This window comes from Pinus tabuliformis, chromosome 1_1 (assembly GCF_031772625.1).
Source record: "Pinus tabuliformis cultivar Carrire ecotype Pingquan chromosome 1_1, CPIR1, whole genome shotgun sequence".
Classification (NCBI taxonomy): domain Eukaryota; kingdom Viridiplantae; phylum Streptophyta; class Pinopsida; order Pinales; family Pinaceae; genus Pinus; species Pinus tabuliformis.
The window spans coordinates 599,017,720-599,034,319 of NC_142297.1; positions in this window are offsets into that span (position 1 = coordinate 599,017,720).

Consider the following 16,600-nt stretch of genomic DNA (forward strand, 5'->3'; position numbering starts at 1 on the left):
CAGATCCATGACATGAAATGCTAAAACATGGCCACGAAGACATACACAATGGATCCATGTGGTTCAACAAATGAAGCATAGCCACTAACAAATACAAGCGTGGATCTATGTCATAGTATACATCAGTAGGACTATGGACGCATGACAGACAGAGAAGTGTCTCAAGGTAGCCCTCAAAGTACATAAATGATACATAACTCCAACGCAACCTGGGAAGGATGCCATATAAGAGTGAGATGTCTCTAACCCGGAGTCTTCAACATAACCTTAATGGTACGAATATACACCATGCAGATAGATGAGTTGATGTTGAGAATGAAAGAAACCGCCTGATTACCAGTCAATGAGGTAAACTAGTAACAGACACGGGGCAATCCACCAATGAGGAAAATGGATCCCAAGGTACCTAGTACAATCCACTAAGTGTGAATAGATGAGTTGAGGTCAAAAACTAGTGAACTCGATCAATCATGAGACAATGATGAAAACCCATCTTCGATCACGAGGAAGCCTACCACTGAGGTCGAAGCTCCAAGGTACTACTAATTCCTAGATCAAGCTCCTGGATAATGAGCTGAAGTCGATAAGAGAAGATCCATTGAAGGAGGGCCTTAATGTATCCCCCATCAATCGACATGGAACAAACCAAGATGATGTGATGAAGAGATGAAGTCATGAAGCAGTGAAGTACAATTGGCACAAGGATGGCCGACTCAAAAAGGGAAACATGCTACTATAGATGGCTGAAACAAGTTGAGATTTCCCTTGAACACATAGCAGCACAAAAAAAGAATGACTTGGCAACATGACTAATGATCACCAGGTGATATCATGAAACGATGTAGGAGGCATCGAAGCATGCTCCATATGACTAGAAGAGTAACTAGTCAGAGAAGTAAAGAGACTCATATGGAGGGTACGGCTTCTGGGCAAGCTAAAACCCAACAGTAAGATAATGGGACAGACAAGTGTCATGTTCAAGGGTGACATAACTAATTATGCCACTTTCATGACTAATGGAAATATATGTTCCCCCCCTTCTATTTTTTATAAGTTCCTTTTTCGTAAAGTTCTCCCCCAAGCCCGAAAAAGAGATACAAGTATATAAGGGGGAACCTCCTAATCACAATAGACTAGGGTATTCCTTTTTCCTAACTAGTCTATCCCAGTCCAGAAAAGGGTTAAACTTATACTGGGTAGATGACACTTTTGATACTTTAACGAGCGTGAAGTAAACAAGTTCACTCGACAATATTTTCTAAATTAAGGAGTCTGAAAAGAGCTTAATGGAAACTCCTCTTGGAGGAATGAGTGGTATAGAGGGTAGCAATTGGTTCCGGTAATGATGGAACTGCTCATGAAATAAAGAGGACAAGAGGTGAGATAATAGGACCACTCACTGTAGCGGTTCCTCCAAGAAAGGGTAAACACCAAGTGAAAGCGGGTGGTAGCCCAAGCAGATGATGATGATGGAAGAGAGAAACCAAAGCTCATCATGCAAAAGTAAATTGATAAAAAATGGCAATCACAAGGGAGAAAAATAGTGGAATCCTCTTGGGGAAAACCCAAAAATATGACGAAGAAGAGGACATGAGGATCAGATTCTAGTTCATGGAGGGTCAGAAGGAGGAATTCCAAGAAGGAGTAAAAAATGTTTGCATGGACACCACCTTGGCAAAAAGGTGCTAACTGGCGTATCCATGACTAGGGAAGATATACCACCAAGTTATGACATGCATAAAGGAAGTGGCAAAAGTCACAACTTGACGAGGTTGCACCTAAGGCATAAATATGGCACTCACGGTCAAAATGCAATGGTGATAGTGATATATGATCTACCCCTATATGCCAAGCTCAAGAGAAACACACCTAAGGTCCAATGGATGTCGTAATAGAAGCACCACCTTGTCCTATAAAAACCATCCAGAAAGATTAGACCCATGGTTAAATCACATAATGAAAGACATAAACATGAATGAGATAAAAATAGGACCATGTATTTTTTGGTTTGTTTTTTGAATTTTATAAGTTTTTGGAATTTTGGCATAAATAAGGAATACAAAATACTCGCATTACACACCAAACCAAAAAGGGTAAAGAGTCACACTTCTATGTACAATATGTACAAGTGCAACACAGTCCAGTAGATCACACCAAAGTGTGCCCACAACTGGGCACAGGCCAAGGTTTTCCATACATGAACTCATGGAAGGTAAATATACCATATGTCTCACCAATGTGGGGCCATGCCAAAGGAAATCACACTGCCCAATCCAGAAAGGTTGACATAAAGGGGGTATAAGATGCTTATCAAAAGGTCGAAAGGAAGTGGGAAATTCAATGGCAGGTTCAACATTAGAATCCCAATACTTGACTTGGCTCATGGGTGGAAACTCCAAGGAAATCCGGGAAGGTTCCCCCTAAGTCGATTCAAGATTTAAGTTACTAGGCTCTACTCATTCTTCATCGGGGAGACTAAAGGAAGAAAGAGGCATAACCTACCTATGATGATCAGTGGGTAGATCCATGACCACCAAGTTGACTAACCAAGGAGGCTCATCATCAAGGGAGTCATGCGGAATAAGAAGAGAGGTGGCCTGTGTGGGCAAAAGCACCTAATCATATTCCATATTGGGATGGAGTTTCTGACCAGCGTTAGGAGGTACTGACAACATTTCCAAAGAGTCAATCTCTTCCACAATAGGTGGCCGAGGGTGCTAATTAGCTTGTTCAACTTCCATAGAATCAGGCGGCACCACCCAAGGATCAGGAGGTCTATGGGGTCCATGGGTGCCAAAAGAGATCATATGCATAGGAGTTGTGGTAGAAGTAGAAGGAGTGTTGGGTAGAGGGAGTTGAGGAAGGACTCCCATAAGGGATGAGATTTTAAATAATCCCATGCCAACACTCTCATACTGACCAAGTTTATCTCTCACGAGTGGTACAAAATTTCCACATGAGCTGATGGCACGCAAAAGTCAAGTTGATTGATAGTGACAATTTTGCCTTAATGAGGAAAGAAAAGTACACGAAAAATAGATGAGACGACTGCGGTCATTTCATAAAACCAACTACGGCCAAGTCCTAATCTAATGTGGTGTCGACAACCTCGACATCAACATGGATAGTTTCCCTCCTAACTCAATGGAAAAATTTGGAAGAACTCCCTTTGGAACAAAGTTGTGTCTATCAAACGCTTGGAGAGTCGTGTTGGATGTGGTGAGTGTTAGAGAGCCAATAGCCTTCCATCATGATGCTTACATGACGTATGTGGAAGATCCCTCATCCACCAAAGTGCGATGAATATTCCTATGGGAAACACACACGATGATTTGGAAAGAAATCTGATGGGAAAGTCGAGGAGCGACTTTATTAGCGTTAAAAGTGACAAGACTAGATTCAGATAGGTCAACTCCACCAATGGCAGACTACAAGGCTTTGCGCTACTGAGGACAACTTTGCAATACCTCCATGGCAAACATGGCACAAGGAGCCTGGGCTAGATCTTCAATAATATTGTAGTGTTGAGCAGCCCTGGTAGAAGGATTGTGTGTTTTCTTTCGAAGAACACCCTTGGGACGGTGATAGACAGGTTTCACAGGCTTATCTAGAGTGAGAAGTCCAGTGGAGGGTAGTGGATTTGATGATTCCTTAGATGGGGGACTCGAATAAGGAACATCATTAGACTTGGCTCACATGGTCGTATTAAGATCCTCCTTGCACATGAAGACGGATTCATTATGAGAAGATGGCCCCTTGTTGCCCCTTTACAGAGGGTGAGAAGGTTGAGCAACCATCTATTGTTGGGGTTGCGTAGGGAACAGATGGGTTAAAATAGCAAGCTATTGAGTAGACGGTGGTGAAAGAAGCATATGGATCTCATCCATTCAAGGTCATTCGTGAGTAAGATGGTCCCCTTGACAAATTTTACAAGGGAACTTGACATTACGACGAATTTCACTAATGCCCCCTCCCTGACTCTGAGGGTTGGATTGAGACTCTAAGCATTTTGATTCTTTTGTTTATTTCACTTATTATTCTTCTTACCACTAGATTGTTGATTTTTCTTCGGTTGAGTGGAATTCACCGTGAGAACATTAGTGGACAGCTCAGGAGCGATTGCTTTAGCATAGCTTGATGCACTTGTTGGGGCTTGAGATGTAACAATCAATTTCCCAAGTTGGGCAACAAGTTGGCTCACGGAATTGGAAACAGACCCAATCACACCATCGGCATGTGGGTTAGGAACATGTTTTGGAGGGTCAACAGAAAGCGTAGGGGCATTAGGCAACACTTCATAAAGCATACCCAACTGTGAATAGATAAGATCCAACTGTTGGGCAGCTAAAATAGCTTGTTCCTTAGTAAGGGCTCGAAACATAGACACATCCTTGGAAATTTGAGGTCAGAGAGATTGAATGAACTATTTACATAAGATCTCATTAGGTAACTTAGTTCTCACCAACCTCTTGCTATGGTGCCACTCATGAATATGATCAGAGATTAATGTAGCATCATCTTGTTTGAAATTATACAAGAGGTCAGAGTTGATATCATACTGAGTAGGTAACTGGAAATGTGTCAGGAAAGTTTGAGCAAGGGAGACAAAGTCATTGTAGGATGCGGTATCTAACTTAATGTACCACTTTGCGGCATCCCCGGTCAACACAAGTTGGAATAAGTGAAGTTTAACATAATCATACACTAAAGAATTAAATGAATACCTATGCGTGGATGGATTCTCCCCAGGATTTCCTTCAAACTTGGGAATATCGGATGGTAATTTGGCGAGCATAGGTGGCCACCAAGGATCATGATGTATGAGGTCATTAGTCAGTTTCACCAAATCCGGTAAATCGATAGAAGATAAGAAAGGATTTTGGAGTTGACTAAATGGGTCATAGGAAGGAGAGGCCTAACCAACCATGTGGTTCCCCCATATGAGGAGTGGAAAGATGCACCTGCGAGTGAAGAAAAGGGTTTGCCCCATCATAGGAATGATGCGGGATAGCATGACTGGTAAATGGAGGTTGCCCCCTAGGGTAAGTACTGCTAGAGAGCAAATGACCCCTAAAAACATGGATGCTGATGGGGTTGTACCCAGGTATGGGAAAAGGACCAATTTGTGCAGTAGGACCGACATAAGGAGGATACCATATGTGAGAAACGGTACTGGCAACAGGGTTGCCCCTAGGTAAACTAGCTCCCCAGTAGAAGTACTGGTAGGTGGAGCCCCTCCAAAAAGAGAATTGTACCAAGCCTGTGACATAATAGAAGTGGTGTTGCCCCCAAGATGACTAAGGACAACGGATGATCCTCCCCACATATTATTGGACGTAACCATGCCTAACTAAGAGACAAGAATAATTAGTTGGGCAAAATATGGGGTAAAGATTCCTTAACCTACCGGCTGACTAGTCTGGGGTGTCATGGTCAACATAGGAGATGGTGTGGACATGGAAAATTTCGAGAAATTTGCAGCATTCATAGAAGGAACTGGTGGAATGCACTAAGAAGAAGTAAGAGGTGTGGATGGAGGAGTGGGTATAGCCACACTAAGAGGTGGAAATGATGTCATGGTAGTTGATACAGCTGATGCAGAAGGTAAGGACATCCCAGACTCCACCATAGCGTAAAGTACAGAAAAAGGCATGTGAATCTAGGTAGGTGTGGAACCATCAGGGTTCAATCACAATAAATCAGGTCCCAATGGATCAGTCAAATGTGGGTTGGTAGGAGCATCAGAGTTGTTTGCCAAAATCTTGATAGAAACCAAATCAGTACTGGAAGGACCAGGTAAAATCCACGACAATGTGGTGGTCTAAGTCTTGACAACCGATGGGTACTCTCTATGTAGGGGTAACAAGTCCACCTCGTTCAGGAGGCAAACCATGAATACGACACGACCGTCGATGAAAAAATTCAGCCAGGGTGGTAACTTATGATTTGAGTACAATTATGTTAGTACAAACACCCTAAGGCTAAAACTACAGAGTCAGACCAAAGAGCACACACTAGAAACATCCTAGAAGATAGCACATGCAAACCAAAATACAAATAAGATGGTGGTGGAACAGTTATACTAGTGACCTACTTCCTAGTCTTTTTATCTACGAACTTGGTGCAAGTGCCCTTATTTTCCATGGGGCACCCTCCGAGAGGACTGAGAGAGTATGACTAATATCTGTCCCAGGTACAGAGAATACGAACCCGACCCTGGACCAGTGTATAAGCCCTAAGAAGATAGGTCACTATGGTCACCATGTACAATAACACAACCTGGGGGGCCAGTCGCAGGACAAATCCACATGCAAGGGTAGGAAAATTAACCCCAAAAGGAGTTAAGACTGAAATCCCCTTGAGAGTTTCCTCCCAATTTGTCCCTAAGTGAGATGACACTGTTTGTATGCATGGAGAATCTGCTATACCGCACCACCCAAAACTAAGCGAAAGGGGTTGTGCCAATTCGCCTAGCCCAAGTGTTACCTCATGCTTGACCCTTTTATGAGAGGGCTTCCCAGACTGCACTACTGCAAATGGATTTAACTCCCTACTGCAAGATGCTAAGTTAATTTTGCAGTCTTGGAGTAGTTAACTCACACTACTATCTCCAAGACCCTATCCCAAGCTAGTGTTGGTGTACTACCAGTGAAAATAAAAGACGATTTTAGTTAATTTTATTATCATGTTGATTTTAGTCATTGTTGTTTACACAAGTGGGATGTGCACGTGAAACTAAGATGGTGTGAATGAATCTTAGTTAGTCACCCTAGTGCAACTATATGCAATTTTCAATTTTCAATTCGATGAATGTTAACTACAGGAGGGTAAGATCCTTCTAACGCACCAGTGGCTATTATGATGCACCTCTAAATCTTATTGAAAGAAAATTATCCCAAATTTTGTGAATTAATGACCTAAAACAAACCAGGAAGGCAAACCAAAACAATCTAAAAAAAAAAAAAAACGAAAGGAAAAGACTCCCAAGCAAGAACGCAAAGCACTCTAGAAGCGTCACAACTAGGAAAAACAAAGCCCAATCAAAGAAACACACTGAAAAAAATCAAATCGAAAGAAAAAAGTGAATAAGGGGGGCAAATGTCATCAAGCTAGGGCTATAGTATAATGGCTCAAGAAAGACCTATGTTCTACAAGGGTAAAAACCAGACCCTAGATGTAGGAAGGCCTAAAAAATATCATATGAGAGTGATACAAAGCAATGAAAACACACTCAAAAGAAATTTCCTAGATGACAATTGCACAACCAATCACAACACCACTAATTGTGATGAACACAAACAAGAGAAAGAATAGGTAACTTAAAAACAAGTGACCAAGCCACACAAAGGTAAAGAAAGACCAAAGTGGGATATCAAAGAGATCTAAGTAGTTACCAAAAGCAACCAAATAGATCTGAAACAAAGATCCAAAGATGAGAACACTAGTCCTCAACCAAAGAACACAAAGAATTCTTTAAGAGAAACCTTGAAGAACATAAGCAATGGGTGATCCCAACCAATAAATAAGAAATGGCTCATATCTAATAGAGATTAGCAAAGAACATAAATGAAAATAAATAGATCCAACAAATAGTATCAAGTTTTGAAGAACACACCTGAAAAATCAAGAAAATAAGCTGAAAGAAAACCCAAAAATTGGGGAAAACGGATAGAAAACAGGCTGATTTTTCAACTAGCCATATCTTCCTCATACAGAGTCTTCTGTTTTAGATGGATTTACAATTATGTCGTTATTTTCACTTAATTATGTATAGAAAAGAACATAAATGAATAGAAAAAATCAGTTGCACGCGAGGGCAGAAGAAAAACAAACTGCCCAATTTTCAATTGGCCATAACTTCTTCATACGGAGTTCGTTTTTTGTGATTTTTTTTGGGGGGGGGGGGGGGTAAAATTATAAGAGGAATTCAGATCTGTGGTTATTTAAATCAAATTATATACAGAACATTAAAGAATTTGATTTCAATTCTCAGATTTGTTATTCCCTCATATAAAAAACAAAAATGAAACTCTAGATCTAAGATCAGCTTAGATCTGAAGCAAGTAAAATGAAAGGAGATCAAAATGAATCCAAAAGATTATAGAGAACTCAATGGGAACAAGAGAAAACCAAAAAACATAAATAAGAAGAGGAGATCTCAAACAAAGAGGGAAAAATAAAGATGCTCTCATTGAAAGCCCCAGTTCTGTTGCAGCTAGATCTACAAGGAGCTATTGCTTTGTGATCTCATGCCTGATTAAAATCACTAGACAACAAATATAATGGCTAAGGTGATCTAATAATGGCCCCTCAATCCAAATGGTCATGCATGCAACAAGCAGTCAAATCTATGTTATAGATAAGATATCACACTTGGAATCCTCGCATGTCGGGGAAGGGTTTTGAGTTCGATGTAGATCTTGCGCTCCACTTGAGCGATCCAACATGTATGCACGAGATCTTTATCCATGCACACAAACACAACTAAACAAGGAAAATAGTTGATCTTCCTCGGAAGATTGTTAGATCAAAAGCAATAGATACTATCATATAATATACTGAACACAAATTCATGTAAGGAAGGGAACACAAATTTTTATTAACCATATAAATGGAACTACATCAAATGTATACCATCAACACAAAGAAAATCCTCTCCTCCAACTTGCAGTATGGCCTCCTCTCCCAAGGCGGCAGAGCTCTCGCACTGTTGTTTTTGGTCCTCCCCCCTATTCCCTCTTGGTGAGATTATAAAGGCTCATTCCATCCTCCAGGAGAATGTATCTAGACACCTAGGGGATTGAGAAGTTAGGAAACTTCTACAATAATGGGCCCCTAGCCAACTCATACACAAGTGGGTCAATTTGATCTCCTTGGGAATGACAAACTCTAGAAACATTTTGCACAATTATGAGCTTTTTCTCAATTATCTCAATTATGAAATAAATATTATATCATAATTATAATATTTTGGCAAAATAATTATGAGAAATTGCTTAATTATGTAATTTAACCCTTTTAACATGGGATAAATCTCACATAAGTAAAAGAAAAGGTGAAAAGGGGATGCATTTAAGCCAAACAACTGAGGTAAGTTGATATTGGGTTTCTCTCACTATAACGGAGTGGAAAATACGGTTATAACACTTGCCTTGCATGCATGGGTAGCTTTTTCCTAAAAAGGAAAAAAGCATCCTTAGATTTTAGGGATCTTTTTTTAACAGCTAGAGGTTAAATTCAAAAGTCATTTTAGAAACCTCCCGCCAAGTGTCACTTTTTCCTAGAATTATGGCATGTGTGTCATAAGCCTCAATCTTGTCAAAACTATTTATTCAATGCTTTAAAACTCATATTCACTTCGATCTTCGAGCTCTGGCATTCCCAATGCATTTAGGAACCTTCGACACACTTATTGCGCATTTTTCCGGGTTAGTCTACTTTTCATGTCTTTTGCTGCTTTTCTATCACTTTTTGTATTTCGATTTGTGTGAGTGTTATTTGCTTGGTTTTTTTGAATGCTTGTTGTCATTTTAAGCATGTTAGTTTGTATAAGCATTTTTTCAAGTTTTTCATTACATTTCCTTGTTGTCACATGCATAACATTGTTTCTACACTTATGGTCATCGTTGCTGTGACTCGCTTCACACACCTCATTGTTTTCCCATTTTACTGAATCCTGCACTCACTGATTGCATGCATGTTCATTTGCTCATTCTTGCACCCAACTTCACACATGCATTCAGTCCTTACTATTTTCAAGCACCCATTGATAGGTTTGAGCTGCCTTGGCCCGGACCTTGCCTTGCCCAGCTTGCACTGCGCATTTCTAGGATGGAAGGATTTGCCTTGCTCCTAGAAATTACATAGAGCCTGCCTCACATTGGCTTCCTAGGATTTTCTCTACACAATTCTAAGAGGTAGTGCCTCAAGTGGTTCCCAGAATTACGTAATGCCATTTTCCTGGGTTGCAGTCATGCTGATTGAAACTGTGCATTGCACAGTTCCAGTCATCAATATGCCAAGTTGGATTGTGCTCTTCGTAGTTTCAGAAGTCACTCACCTCACTAACAATCAAGACTGTGCTCTACACAGTTTTGGCAGTCAGTCTCCCATCCTCCTAGAGAAAATTGTGCAAATTTTCCAGTCAGTCACCCAGGTGTGTTGCATGTTAGCCCTCAAGTTGCTTTTGGTTTTCATGACAGTTTGCTTGCCATGAGTGTTTCTCTATCTCCAGTTATCACAGGTGTTCATCAATTTCTCATTAATACAAGTACAATGGCTTCCAAGAGAGAAGGGTCAAAGGACACAGTTGAGAGCACAACTAGAGATGTGGTCGAGCAAGTGTCTATGAGATTGCCCATCTATGAAAACACTAAGTTGTTTATAGACAAGGAGATCAATATCAAATGGCAGGACATCAATGACATCTTTTTAGGCACCTTTGAGGAGAATTTGGAGGACTGCAAAGTCTATGTCAACATACACAAGTCTGGCTTGTATCGGGTTGCATGTGGTATCTCGCATTTCCATGCACAGACATGATCCATTGGATTGTATTGCAAACTGATCCAAAGGCAATGGTGTTGAGTAGTGCTAGTGGAAAAAAACTTGCTATCTTCAGGGAAGAGAAATTTCAGGAGATGTATCACTTTCCGCAGTCGGTGAACACAATGGATGCACCCTTCACCAATCCCAACAACATTGCAAACTCAAGAGACATCTTGAAGAGTTGGGTGAGATATCCATATAAGTTTAGGATAACACCCAACCAGGTATAAAAGACAAATATACTATGAAAGGCTTATCAATTCTTGGCCATCTTTGCATGTCACTTATACGACCAAGAAAGTACAGAGACCTTCCCACAAATTTGGGTGATTGTGTTGGATCAACTGGCGAATGAAGCAAGACCTTTCAATTGGTCCGATATGTTGGCTCTCCAACTGAAGGGGCAAGTAATAGATGCCTGGAATCCACCCAAGTGTCAACAAGCAAAGCTATTTATGTTTTCCTACATTATTGATGCCCGTTAGCAATTCCCTGGCTTGGGTTTGGAATGGACACCTTCAGAAACCTCTGTGCACACCTATTGCAGGTTGTTCTCCGAGTGCAGCTTCCGTGGAGTTATACTATAGCTATTAGACCACTTCGTCACCCTAGTGTATAGGATGATCTTTGAGCAGGATCTGCCTTGCATGTCACAGGCAACGATGGAGGCATTGGTTAACGTAATAGATTGGTATGCCTCACCCCTTAGCACCTTCATCCAGATGTACATCGCGGAGAAGGCTCCGCATGTTTTACCGAAGTTTTCCATGGAAAAGTTGGCCATGAAAGAGGTTGCATACCACATCTGGAGAGGGTTGTCAGTGAAACTGCACATGAAGAAGAAGACATCTTGGCCCGATCTTCCTTTGCGGATCATGTTGTATGAGATCTAGAATCTCAAGCATGCTGAGGCCGAGATGGAGGAATTCAAGAAGTTCACCTTCGACACCATAAGTTTCAATCCATATGACTCGCATCGCTTAGTGGAAGACTATTGTGCGAGAGTGTATCATCCATGGATCCACAGGGCATTCCATTAGCCTAAGGGAGACCCGTGGAGATACTGCTATAACTCCTCAAGGCTCAATGAACCAGTCAGAGTGGCTGTAGAATGGTTAGCAGTGCACAAGGCAGCAACATCTTAGAGGGCAGCAACATCAGCAACAACAGAGGGCACCAAAATTGTGCATGACAAAGGCAAGAGAAAGGTTGCCGACAGTGCAAAGGCGGAGCAAAGCTGCAAGTTCAAATCATATCCACTTGTATTAGGAGAAAATTTGGAGATTGAGGAAAAGATGTGATAGTGCATGTTAGGCATGGAATCCCCCCAAGGCATGTTTGGGGGCTCAAATCCCAAGTTTTGATCCAATATTATTGTAAAGACTCCGTGAATTGCAGGCGTGGAGTGCGAAATGTATGATAGAGTCACAGCGTTGTACGCCCTAGTTTTGTAATGTAATGTTGGCCTACCCATGGTCTGCAGACCATGGGATTGTATAAATAGAGTGAGGCTCTAAATGTAAAAGAAGGTAATGGAGATAGCGGAGTAGTAGAGAGAAGAAAGAGTCTAAGTGACTAAGTGTGTCTTTGGGTCGTAGAGTAGGAGAAGGCTCTGCAGCTGAGTGCGCAGAGGCCTAGTAGTCCGCAGCTGAGTGTGCGGACCCTTGCAGCTAAGTGCGCAGGGTGGAGTCGAGTCTGTAACCGAAGAAGAGATTAATAAAGAGAATTTTTATCATAATTTTGTGTATTTGTTCTTGGGTTAATGCATGTTTTATGTAAATTGCAAATATATTGGTTATTTACTATGCGCACCTATATGAAGGATTTATGTTGTTAAGTATAACCTAAAGCACACAAGTAGGCTAAAATAGTAAACTAACATTGGAATACTAGTAAGGACTGGGGTAATAACAATGTTCGACCCCTGAGTAGGGTTGTGGTAGCATCTTAGGCTGCGAGGTACGGGACATTGTGTGTAGTGACGTGCGCGCAGGGTCGAACCGTAGACCACTTGAACTCATCAGACATCTCCACGGTGCAGAAACTTGGTTTTAGCACCCTCCCATACTACTTCGGGTGAGACCTCATTCCACGCTCTGCAGACTATTGTCGAAAGGGCTAGTAGTACTAGGATTTGTTAGGCTAAATCACCTTCGAACCTGGGTTAGGCCCCAACAAGCCAACAAATGGTTCCATTGCCAGGACTAGGATTTGCATGAGATTTCTGATGTCATTCACTGGAATCTGACAAAGAAATAAATTGAAGAGTGGCTGGACAGAAAGATTCACAAGTTCACGGCGCAGGAAAACAGGAATCTGCGAGTATTGAAGGAACAGTAGTTAGAGCACTACTTATATACGAAATTCACAAAATTTTCTTTGCATCTTTCCCCTCTGAGTTGTACGAGTGGATCGCAAAGCTAGCAGACAATCAGGGAAGGTGTAGGCTCGACAAACCTATTGTGTGGACTCCAGAGTTGGTGCACAGACTAGAAGCATTAGGAGATAAGATCGTGCACGCTGTGGACCATTGGCTTGATTGAATTAAAGGAGGGTTTATGATCGAGTTCGCAGCAGATAGTCAGTTAGCTAGAACGAGGCGGAACGACACTTCCTCAAAGGACCGCGAGGTAAGTACATTAAATATTTGAATACTTGGATTAAAATGCTACTATGTGAAAAGAGGGTTATGCAAATAAATCGATGTTTGGGACTACGCGAAGTGGGAGGATCTACAGAAATGAAGGTAGCGAAGAATTAAAGACTAGTCCCTTGATTTCACCTCCACGGGAGAGCGAGGAGGAGCTCGCAAAAGTTTCACCAAGAAGTGCGATCAGTCTGATAAGACAGCGAATTCTACGCATACTACCCCCACCCACACCACCACCAGTTTCACCATCCTCACCCCCATCTTCACCCACACCACCTCCGCCACCACCACAGTTCAATATGGCGAGCACAATAAAGTTGTGGTTTACAAAGCAGTAGGGAATGAAGACACAGACCAATTTTGGTTTGTGGTAAAGGCTGTATGGGAAGCGCAAGGAGTCACGAATGATACTATAAAGAAGGCAACGTTGGTCAATGCTTTGCAAGATTGCGCACTGACGTGGTACATTAAGCATTCCAATGACAATCCAAATGCAGGAATCGCGGATATCCAAGCTACGTAAACAAAGAATTTAGCAGGCCAAAATCAAAGACATAGTTGATTATCGGATTTAAGGAAATTGCGATGCTTCCAGGTGAAACCCCCTGGGAGCTGGATCGGAGACTGAAGTGTATGATTTGTGAATCCAACATGACCTTGACGGATGGGCAACACCGCGCATGGTTTGTAGCATCGCTTATGTTGCATCTAAGGAATGCATTATCACAACAGAAGCTATCAACTCAGGCCGAGGCCTTGGAGATCGCAATGAGACTGCACAAGACCACGATACAAGATCCTAATTTGGGAGTCCAACAGATCCATGTGTAGTTGAAGAACTTGTGTCTTGAGATGCAGAGCCTAAAACAATACAGGACAGCTCGCCCAGAAGCACACAAGGAGGTATGCTGCATAAAGTGCAAAGTCCAGGGACATGACAAGGCCCATTGACCAGTCTTCGCGAACTACCTAGTGGAAAGGGAAGGCCAATGTACCCAAGGACCTAGATGAAACTAAGATTCCACTCCAGACCCCGCTCCTCCCAGATGACATTGTGTTTGAAGGCATGCACCTGGGCCGCGTGCCAACCATGAAGTTTGAAGATTGGGACCTCATTGACCACGAGAAGTTCCCTCACCATGAGACCGGGAACCTCATGAAGCAAATCACTATGGGGATGGTGACAACGTTAGAGCCACAGAAGTGGCTGCGTGGAGTGGAAAGGGTCGGGCTGCTGAAATTACTATGGTTGCCGCATTTCCACCGTGCGACAATAACCATTTTCGTCATTAGGAAGCTACTCTGCCTGGTGCATGATGAGTATTTATGGTTGGAGGAACCTATCCCCATCATGGAAGACCTAATTCACCATGTTTCCCAGCTTCCCTACAAAGGAAAGGACCTCGCAACCATATCGGAAAGAAAGGGTAGTGATTTGGCCCTCGCGGAGGCCATGAAGACGAAGTACAAACTGGAGAAGAAGAAGAGGGGCTACGCCATCTCTAGCATCAAGGACAAAATGGTATGCATGGAAACCCAAATCCTGGCCGACAAAGTTATGCAAAAGTGTCGCGCAGACGAGGTACCTGCACTGGTGATCGCACTGGCCGAGCAGTGTGCGGAGGGGGTCCAGTTTAACTGGTTCGAATTCCTCTGCACATAATTTTTGGAAAATTGTCGCGAAGCCTAGGAGCAGGGTAAAACCTTCCACTATGCATGGTTGTTGCTATCCATAGTGCTCGTAGGGGGGAATTGCCAGAGGATAGTCAATTCCCCATAATTGACAGAGAATTATCGGAGGCCCCGAAGTACGCTTCACTCTAGGCCATGAAGGATGTGAAAAGGATACGCGATAGCAAGATCTTTTGGGTGCTCATGGAGATGAACATCCAGATGTGGATCAACCGGAAGCCGCGCTTGTCACCCATGGTGTACAACAGTCTGTAGATTTTTGCAGACTTTAAGGCTGATATGCACAACATCTTTATCAGGGCATGCAAGGATCTGGAAAAGCAGTGGATGAAGCTACCTTTTGTAGCCATTGACGACACCATTTTAACTATCTTGGAGGCATGGCCCCTAGAATGGTGTGCCCCCAGATCTTGCAGAACTCAAGAGGGTGGCAACGCAGAAGAAGAAGGATGATGCCAAGTTGCGCGTCACACAATTGGCCAATAAAAGGCAGAAGGAAACAGCAGCAGCTGAGGTACAGGCAACGTGGGAAGTGGCACAGAAAGCCGACGAGCAGAAAAGGCTGCAGAAGTAGTAGCAGCAGTACAGGAGGCAGAGGAAGCAACCGCGAAGGCAGACGAGGGCAAAAAAATGCCCTCGTAGGGGCAAGAGACAGAGGAAGCATAAATAGTAGAAGGAAGTGTAGAGCCAAGGACCGCCCCCACACAGTCGAAGCGCCCATACACGACAGAATGAACAAGGTCAAGGAAGAAGGTCAAGGCCTCGAAATTGGCCATTAACCTGATCACCCTAACTGAGGGTGATCTGCATGACATCAGCGAGATGGTGCGCGATGTCACCAATGAGGCCCTTCAGGATTTTATGCAGGAGAACCAGATTGTGTTGGGGGTCCTCAGAGCGCAGTTGCAGGAGTTACAGGTGCGTCCCCCTCAGGTGGGTACCCTTTCAACCCATCTCGCAGCAGGATCCTCAACAGTAGAGTAGATGTTGCACGCACAGATGGAAAACACAATAGTGTTGGCCGAAGGGGCCCTAGTGGCAGCGAAAGAGGCCGATAGATTTTCAATTAGCATAATGAAAGGCCTTGGCCTTAATCTGGTTTCCCTTCTGCGTGAGACACTATATCTGTTACAGGAGGGGATAACGACAAAGCTGTGTGCTAGGGAGAGTCACGTGATCCAAGTCCTCAACGAGAAAAAGATAAACATGGAACAAGTCAGCTTGTAGCGCGACGAATTGGTGTCATAAAATCAACACTTGGTGCAGGTGTTGGCCATCCCAGCAGATCTACTAGTGGAGGTGCAGATCCACAGGTTAGCGACAGGAGTATGTGAGGCCAAGGAAGAAACAACCAAGGTTCAGTTGGAGCTGAATCTTTAGATCGTTGAGCTGCGGTTAAAGGCACAGCCATCCACTCCCCCGGAAGTTATAGAATAGCACATTGGCGCTATGTCAGTGGGATTGGAGGAAATGGGAGGTGCAGTGCGAGACTGCACCAACATGTTGGAGGAAGCACTTGAGGTTCTCACGACTTTGCAAGAGAACCCCAACATATAGCACTTGGAAAAAGAAGTGCGAGAACTCCAATAGCAATATGACAGTGTCCGAGGAACTGCGCAGACAATGGTCCTCACCCAGCGTCTTGTGAGGATGCAGCGGGCTAAGGCACTAAAGGAGTAGGTGGACGCGACTCAACATAAGGAGGCAGTT